General features: G+C 38.7%; 1 long non-coding RNA gene across 1 annotated transcript; it reads left to right on the top strand.

The window, feature by feature from the left end:
- The first annotated feature begins 5686 nt into the window (after positions 1-5686).
- Positions 5687-9031, top strand: LOC126620005 (uncharacterized). Its single transcript, XR_007622221.1, has 3 exons — positions 5687-5933; positions 7800-8013; positions 8688-9031. It is a non-coding gene; the product is annotated as an uncharacterized LOC126620005 (long non-coding RNA).
- Positions 9032-9322: the final 291 nt, after the last annotated feature.

The raw sequence follows: 9322 nt of genomic DNA, 5'->3' as shown, positions 1-9322 counted from the left end.
TATCAGTCCAAAAAAAAAAAAGAGCAAACAAGAGGGAGCCTTCACGAAGGTTGCTCGTGTGAAGCCTCATCACTCGGTGGAACTTCATGAAGAAGAGGAGCCGGAGGTTGATCAGTTGGAGTTTCATTACGCGGTACAACCCCAGAAGACGAAGGCAACTGTTTTTGGAACAAACCCACGAACCTCTGATGATCCAGTAAAATCTAACCATCGGATTCCTGCATCTGGTCAATCTTCATCTTCATGTTTATAGCATAGTTATGTGCGAGCTTGTGCAACTGCTTATTCTCATGCTTGAGCCCTCTAATTTCCTGTTTGAGACTCATCACTTCAGCCGCCAATGATTCAACTTGACGGGTTCGAGCAAATAGACGTTGGGTCATATTAGACACAGAACCTGCACACTGCACACTGAGAGCCAAATAATCCTTAACAACCAACTCATCAGACCGTTTGGAAAGTAGTCTATTATCTTTGGGAGTGACAAGGTTCCTGGCCACCATCGCAACGGTCATATCATTCTTCATCACCAAATCCCCAATGGTAAGAAGACCAGTAGGGGATATGAATGATGGGCGCCATATGTTGTCTGGAGAAGGCGGGACTGCCTCTTCACCAAGGTTCAAGTCAAAACGACGATCGGAGGGTCCATACATTTTTAAAGGTGTTGAAGAAAGAATAGGTCAGACAAATCAAGATCTTAGAAGTGCGAGAAGGGAGTTTCTACAAGCGAAAATTCAAGTGTGCTTTGAAACAACCTGCGTGCCTCTATAAAAATCAGCATTCGACGGGATTTTAGAGATCGAAGAGGTGAGCTCAGAATTCGAAGAGGCCAATTCAAAAAATCGAAGACGTGCTAGCTTTCTCAAAAGTTGGGTTTGCTCACAAACCACGGGCCAATCTTCATTTCCAGATTTGTTCGCACTTATCACATGCAACCTCTGCACTCGACAGAGCTCAGAACTCGAAGAGGCAAGCTCAGAAATCGGAAAGGCATTTGCTTTTCCAGACGTGTCAACATTTGTCACATGTACACTCAGCTTTGCGGAAATCACGGGCAGTTTGTCAAAGTGTCGATCCCAAATATCAAAGAGGCGCCAGTCTTTTTCAGCCTCGTCAACACCTGTCACATGCACACTCAGCTTGGCGAAAATTACGGACAATTTGTCGAAGATTTCTGATGAAAAAAAAATCACGTGAAGCCATACTGATCAATCACTCAATGGTTGCCGACACGAGTGAAAGAATAGTACCTCTACAGGTATTAAAGAACTTCCTATAACTGTCCACCTTTACCTTCCATAGCAAGGTAGACATACTCAACCTTTCTTCATCTCTGAGAATGCATTTCCAACAAACCCTCTCGAGTCACTCAGTGTTCCTTATTCCTTGGGGTACCTTTGCAAACAAATGACACCAAAGCAAAAGTATCTCATATCACCAAGGTAGAAAGCAAGAGTATCTCATATCATGCGTTCTCCCTGTCCTTTCCTTTGTCCTTGTTCTTACCTGCAAAGACAAGGATAAAGAAAGCAATATGTCAGAACCTCCACTCAAACTCGGGTAAGAAACCGACTGCTTGAAACCCTTCCCTGATTGCCTACCTAGCACTGCTCTTGAGTACTCGTCTTCCATTGCTGCTGTACTTCCAAAGAAGCTGCCACATCTGCCTGGAGAACAGATAAGGCAAGTGAAAATGATACCTTGCAGCATGTGGAGACAACGTGCAAAAGAAACAAGCATATAAGAATGCAGCCTGCACAGTCAACTCAGCAGAAGGAGTCTGAGCTGAGGAACTCAAGAAGATGCCACATTCTGCCAGAAGAATAGATAAGGCAAAGGAAAATGATACATTGAAGCATGTGGAGACAAGCACAACAAAGCACGTGCCGATTCATCCGCTACTTCTTCAAAATCAAAAGTATCTCATATCATCAAGGTTGCAATCACTCTAAGTGGAGGACTCGTTTTTACCCTCAAATTCTTGGGTCGACTCGCTAGGCGTTGTGGGCTGCACGTGCCGATTCACCACCCTTGAATCAAATCCTTAAAGATCAAGTCACTAACTGGAAGAAGAGCCCATCAATCTTGAAGATCATACCGTTGACCAAACTGCTCAGATGTGAATTAGAAGGATTGAACAAAGCAACAAGTCGTCACCTTCACCTCGTGCTTGCTTGTCATGTGTTCGAGTCAACCTTCAAGAATCAAGCCTCAACGGCCCTTGAAGAAGCTTCCAGCCAAATTCAAGATCAAGCCTCGACGGCCCTTGAGGAAATCACAAGTCCGATTCAAGATCAAGCGTCCACCACCCTTGAATCAAATCCAGTTCAAGAATAAGCTGAGGAAAGTCAACAATTGGAGGAATCCAGAAAATCCTCCAACCCAGTTCAAGATCAAAGCTGTGAAAAGTCAACAAAGCGCAAAAAACAATACGTGCCAATTCATCCACTACCAAAGCCAAAGATCATCTACCACATGAAGCTCCTTGTGGTCCAAATTTCAACATTTAAGACCAAGCCTCGACGGCCCTTGAAGAAATCTCAAGCCCAATTCAAGATCAAGCCTCAACGGCCCTTGAAGAAATCTCCAGCCCAATTCAAGATCAAGCCTCAACGGCCCTTGGATCGACATCTACATTAAGGGACTTCAAAACGCATCTCCTACACGCGACAAGCACATGTATACGACGCGCCTTGAAGTGGGGGCATTTGTAGATATCGAAATTTTGGTAAATAAATGTTAACCGATAAATCAAAGTTTCAACGCTCATGTATTACATAAATTTTACACATAGCGTATGACTCGACGAAAAATTGAAAAGAGTTGGAAAAGTCATCAAACAGGACACGTGTCAACACCTGGCAGAAACGACTTATTTCATCTGGAATATTATATTCAAAATTAGGCCTTGAAAAATTCTATAAATAGAAGCCAATTTCATTCATTTCATTTCACCAATTCATATTACACCTTGAAGCTCTAAAGCTCTGAAACTCCGAAGCTCTCAAGCATTCAGGTTCCCGAAGAATCAAGAAAGCCTTCTTCGTTCTTCGTTCTTCCAAGATCAAGCCCCGATGGCCTTTGGATCAACAATCATCCACCTTCAAGATCAAGTCCCGACGGCCCATTTGAAGAACTTCCACCAATTCAAGATCAAGCCCTAAAGGCCCTTGAAGAACTTCCACCAATTCAAGATCAAGCCCCGACGACCCTTGAAGAAAGTGTTCATCATTCATCATCCGTTCATCCTAAGATTAAACCCCAACGGCCCTTTGGATCAACAACGTCGACAAATCCATACATCCAACTGTTCTTCAAGATCAAGCCCAAAAGCCTTTGAAGATCCGTTAATCATCGTTCTTCAAGATCAAGCCCAAAAGCCCTTGAAGATCCGTTCATCACTGTTCTTCAAGATCAAGCCCAAAAGCCCTTGAAAATCCGTTCATCACCGTTATTCAAGATCAAGCCTCAACGGCCCTTAAAGAAACGCTCATCCTCAAGATCAAGCCCCAACGGCTCCTTGAAGATCCACTCAAATCCACCTTCAAGATCAAGCCCACGACCCTTGAAGAACGTTCATCCAAGATTAAGCCTCGATGGCCCTTGGATCAATCGCACATCCACAAATCAACACCTTACGGAGATCGAATCAGATGATCAAATTTGAGAGAGATTGTAACCCAAAATCATCAAATACAAAATATTATTTTGTGCACGTTGTTCTTGTCTCGTTTGTTTCAGGAAAATTTCGTGTTTATAGTGGTTTTGTGGGATTTTTTTTAGCATTAATTCATTGCCTGGTGCTGTTATCCAGATTGTATCTTTTTTTGTGGAAATGATTTATAGCTCATTTGGCTTATGGTTTGAAAACCCGCAGCAGAGCGCGGACACTTTTGCTGGTTTGATCTAAATTAATAGGTGAATATCTTTGTCCTGCAACTTTTCCTTTCAGTTCGATTGAACAATTAGTTCGCAACATGCTGTCGTGCTTTGTCTATCCTTTGGTATGAAGCTGAAAATTGCAGTGTCTTTATCCCTTTGATTCTCCCACTATAAGCCTTCTTAGCTCCAGCTGAAGCCATTCAAGTCAAACTGTCTGTAGCTTGAAGTTTACTTTTATTTTTAGAAATGTTTATTAATTTTTTAAAATTTCAGCAGAAATCAATTGAAACGAACTACAATTTGATGATTGAATGTAGAGAAAATGCAGTGGAGAGCCTTTTCTCGCTCTCAAATCCAACGAATCGCGCTGGACCACCAGTCCATCCGCACCACCAATGTTCCTCCACTTTACTAAAGGTAAGCGATCCATCCTACTCTAAATTTCAAAAATTTGGAGGGTTTTGTTTCATTTTCAATACGAATCAGGTAATCAATATGCATGGATGGATTTGATAGATTGAAGTCTCGTGGACCTAATTGGAGTGGTCTATGCCGGCATGGAGATTGTTTCTTTGCTCATTTGAGGCTGGCCATTGTTGACCCTGCTTCTGGTGATCAACCTCTCTACAGTGAAGACAAATCAATTGTTATCGCTGTAGGGTCGCGTCATATATTTTTAAATTTTGTGTGGTTTAATTTATTGAATATTTGAAAAACTAGATAAATTTTCAATTTTCGATTATTGATACGATGCGTATGTTGATCTGTGATTTTGTTGGATTCACTTAGCTCAAATATATGTTATTTGAATTGCTACATTTGAGAGTGATTATGTTCTTACCACCATTTTGCCTAGTTTATGTGGAAATTATTCATGCTCACAACAGATGCATTCAACCCTCATAGGTATGGACACATTTTCTAGTGAAAACTAAAGCTCAATCAAGATTGAACACAATATTTGGGTAGAATAGAAACAAAAAGTAGTTTGATTAGTGATCAGGCATGCCTTACAACAGAAAAACAATAAAACCAAGAATCATAATTTGCGAAGATCAATCTCAGCTTTCTTCGCAACAACATCGATTGGACAACAAAGAGAGGTTGAGAATTGATGGGACAACAGGAAAAGGTTGCCCAATCAATCATTCACAGGAAAATTTAGTATCGAGTTACACAAACCTACTTTGTATTAAGATTGAATGAGTTGCAGAACATTCATAGATGAAATGACATTGGAGAGAGGGACGATCGAGTGAGTTGCATAACATTCATGAATGAAACGACATTGGAGAGAGACTACAATATGTGAGTGATGAATTAATCAAACAAGCCAATGAGCCAGTTACCCCTTTTGAATGATCACTTACATATTATTGTAAACCTGATTGACTTGATTGCTAAGTCTTGAATGAATTGCAAGACATGATCTCAGGTTTTTATTTTCTAAATAGGTGTAAAGATAAATTTACATATTGAATTGAATTTGTGAGAGTAGTTTAATTTAAAAAGATATTGATAGTTTAATTTTAAAAAAATATGGGTCTAGAAAGTAAATTGAGTGTAGAAAGAGGTTATATGAATTCAAATAAAATTTTTCTAGCTCAATTTTCCTCTGCTACCCCTAAAAGACAGCCCTCGTCCCTGCGATGGAAAACACACTCCTCACTCATCAGGCCACCATGGACAGTGCATTGGCCCAAAATACTTAACAAAAAACGTTTTTATCATTTTAAAAACATTTTCAAATGATCCATCAATTTGTATTATTAACGGGAAAAGCGTTTTCTTTTTCTTGAAATTCAATTTTATGGTGAAATTGGAAATTCTTTGGTGAAGTGGAAAGAATAGTTGGGCATTGGGTACAGCAAATTGTGGGGGCAAAATAGAATTTTGGCACGATACAAATCCCAGGATCTGGAGTCTAGAGCGAGCCTACGTACACACTCCCTCTCGCCATCTCCAGTCATCTGCCCTCCGCACCCCTCCTCTCAATCACCACCGCCACCGTCACCGCCTCCAGGATTTCATCTTCTCCTTCTTACTCGGTAATCATATACTCTATTTTTCACTCCTATTGTATTTATAAATTTCGTTAATAATTAAACTTTGTTTTGGAAAGGGGAAAGAATAAATTGAAAAAAATTTCAAATGAATTTTGAAATCGAGCTAAGCAATTTTTTTGTTTGTCAGTACTAGTATTAACTGAATTTAACATGCTTTAAAATTCAGATCGAGCTCGAGCGTTAAAATTTACTAGTATTATTTGGGTTCAAAATGATTTTGTATCTGGTTTATTTGCTTTTTTGTTCTTGTTTTCGGTTTTGGATTCGGTTTGTATGCTTTTGGTTAATTGTTTGATTGGTTTCTTACTTCGAATTTATGGATTCATTTTTAAGGTGTTTAGGTTGATGATTAGTGTAAATTTCTAATTGTTTGTTTGTAGCCTAAATTGTTTGATGATTAGTGTAAATTTATGGATTCATTTTTAAGGTGTTTAGGTTGATGATTAGTGCAAATTGCAACCGATCAAACTAGCCAAGTAAAGCTGATCACTTTGCCAATGGGATTGGTTCGGTTAGTTTGTAAAGAACAGAACATAACCTACTTAATTGGGAGTACCAAAACTTGTTTCAGTTGGCAGGAGTGAGAAACAAACAAATGCACGATCATCGTTGTGATGATTGCATTACCAGTTTAGTTCTATTCAAGTGCTCAATTATAGTCTAGTATTGAAATTGATACTTTCAAGGTTTATCTGCTTATGAAAAAAGTGCAATGTGCCTTAAGAGGTCCTGGACAGAGGGCATTATTCATAGACATTGCCCTTATGTCCTCTCCCAAATAACATTGGCACTGTGACTGTATTTCTAAGTCCTCGAGTTTTTACATGCAAACTAATGTCCCACAGAAATGATATCTGATTCGTATCTTGAGACTTGGGTGTCAGCTATTCTTCAATTAAAAAAAGAATTTGGTGTGCATTTAATTATTAAGGTTACTTAGTTTACCTATCATTGCCATTGTAGCAGCAAAATGTTCTGGATACCTAGCTACATAGTAACATACAGTTTGAGATGATCCTTTCTGGCAGAGTACATACAGTTTGAGATTGGATTACAAGTTCACCATTAGTTACATAAAAGTGACAAAAAGGAAAGAATGCTTGAAGTTAGTAAGTTATGATGTTAGATTATACATGTATTCATGCTATATTCTTGTTTTAGAAAGGTTGAAACTTTTTTAAGATTTAATGGGATTCTGTAGCTGCCCCCCTTATTATCTGGTCCGTTACTAGATATGGTTTTGATTTTAAACTTCTTTTTGGTGGTGGTCTGTTGTTGGGTCAAGATTACCAACTTGTGTTACGTGTAGGACCTATTTACCATGTATTTGAAATGAATATTGTGGTTCAATGTATCCTTCTGTTCAACATGGATGTTCCAAGACATTTCAATGAGAACTCACAACTCAGTGTCCTCTTCTGTTCTAAGATGGCACTAAAACTGGATTAAAAGAATTGATATTACATTTTGTGATATGGTAGGCTATTACAGAGGATTATTGTTTGAGTTTGTATACGCTTTCACATGATTGACTTCAGATATGAACACTGAAATTACCCCCCTGGAACTCCAAATGGATTGCTGATTTTTCAGTGTTTGCAATCACATGTTGTTACTCTTGCTTATTCATTTTGTTAGTGTAATATTGGTGTATTGGTCTACATATTATGCATTTAGTTTTTGAGAAAATAAAGCCAGAAAGAAATTTTTACTTCTGGTGTTGCCTAAAGGTTTCTAGAAAGTGGGAATTTTTAGGTTCCAGAAAATATTATGTTTACCTTTGTTTTATATTTAGTTTTATTGTGTGTCTTTGGACATTTGAGTTTAAGTGCATGCATTTGGTTGAAGGAAGTGTTACAGACTCTGATCTAAGCAGAGGAATGGCATTGATGAGGGGAGAGCCACTAGTGACGAAACTGGCAGCCTTGGCCAAGTACGTGGTCTTTCCTGGAGCCATGGCCGCAGCTGTTATCTATTCCCCTCCTGATTACACTTCCAAGAACGATCCTAAATCCACCAAATAAGACTAGCTCAGTCTGTACTTTTTCTCTGCAAGGGTCAGGTGTTTTTCATTTCTCTTGTTATGACTCTGATTTTATACCTCTATGATGATTTGGATGATTTGCAAGTTCCGCTTAGCACTTTTTGGCTTTACCTATCACAACCTTCAATCATTATTCTTATAAGAGTGTATAGATATTACCCACATATATGCTCTGCTGTATATCTGTAAAGGCCTCCGGACATGCTCAAGGTATTATAGGTTACGTCTTGTATGCATTGGATAAAGGAGAACAATGAAAATAGTAAGTGACTGCTGTGCTTGATCACTTGGGAAAATGACTGTGTAACTGGCAGAGCAAGTGAATAACTTGCAAATTGCAGATTGAATGGAAATAATGCAAAAATTTCCTTCTCGGAAGGAGAACCTAAATAGGAGGGCCAAATGTCAGTTCTATTGCTTCACAATTGAATTACATTATCTTTCAGACCTTTTTTGTTGCAAGGGATTAGAACCGATCCTAGATTCCTGACTAACAAAACAGCCGCTCACTAGAAAAATAACTATGCCTTGTGTCACAGAATTCATTGAAACAACCAAGACAACAATACTCCTATTTCTGCCGACGTTAGTGGCACTTCTCCTTTAACGTTCTTTTTATTGCTTGTGGACATTGATAAAGTTTAGAAACTAAATGCTATACTGTAATTAATTGTGAATTTCCTTTTGTACAGGGGCATACTGCATAGAAGTCGATGTTAGAAGAACGATAACTAAATGCGTCTCTCCCCTTTGTTCAATTTTGGTATGTAATAAACTGGGCTAAGTAATGCCCAATTTGAGGGGTGTTTCCTGCTTTCTTTGAAGAACTTAGACCATGAAGTCTTTGGATGTACTTTTTCAATGTGGTTTCCCTATTTGGAAAGTACTTCCAATGAAAAACGCTTTGGAGTACAATAATTGTTAACGGGCGGAGTGTAGTGCTACAAGTAATGATTATGTTGTATTCGCATGCATATGGCTTTATGTTGTATTCACAACTCTGCATAGAATTCAAATGGTTACAATTTTCTTTTAATCTTTTTATTAGTGGAAGAAGGGGATTTGAAATCGGGATAATTTCAACGTTGGAAGAGAAATACTACTGAACCAATATCTAGTTGGAAATCCATGGGGTATATTGTATTTTGAATCCAAATGATTGGCGTGTGTTTGTGTGCGCTGAATATGATGGAGGGTGAATTGGACCAGAAAAATTGAGAGGGGAGTTTTGGAAGGCTGGTGCAATACAATTAACTCTGGGATATTAGGTTCGTTTGAAAGTGCTTTTAAAATGATTGAAAGTGTTTTTGATAAAAATGTTTTTAAA

This window comes from Malus sylvestris, chromosome 4 (assembly GCF_916048215.2).
Source record: "Malus sylvestris chromosome 4, drMalSylv7.2, whole genome shotgun sequence".
Lineage (NCBI taxonomy): Eukaryota > Viridiplantae > Streptophyta > Magnoliopsida > Rosales > Rosaceae > Malus > Malus sylvestris.
The sequence above is the reverse complement of the archived record's forward strand: the minus strand, read 5'-3'. Positions and strand labels throughout refer to the sequence as shown.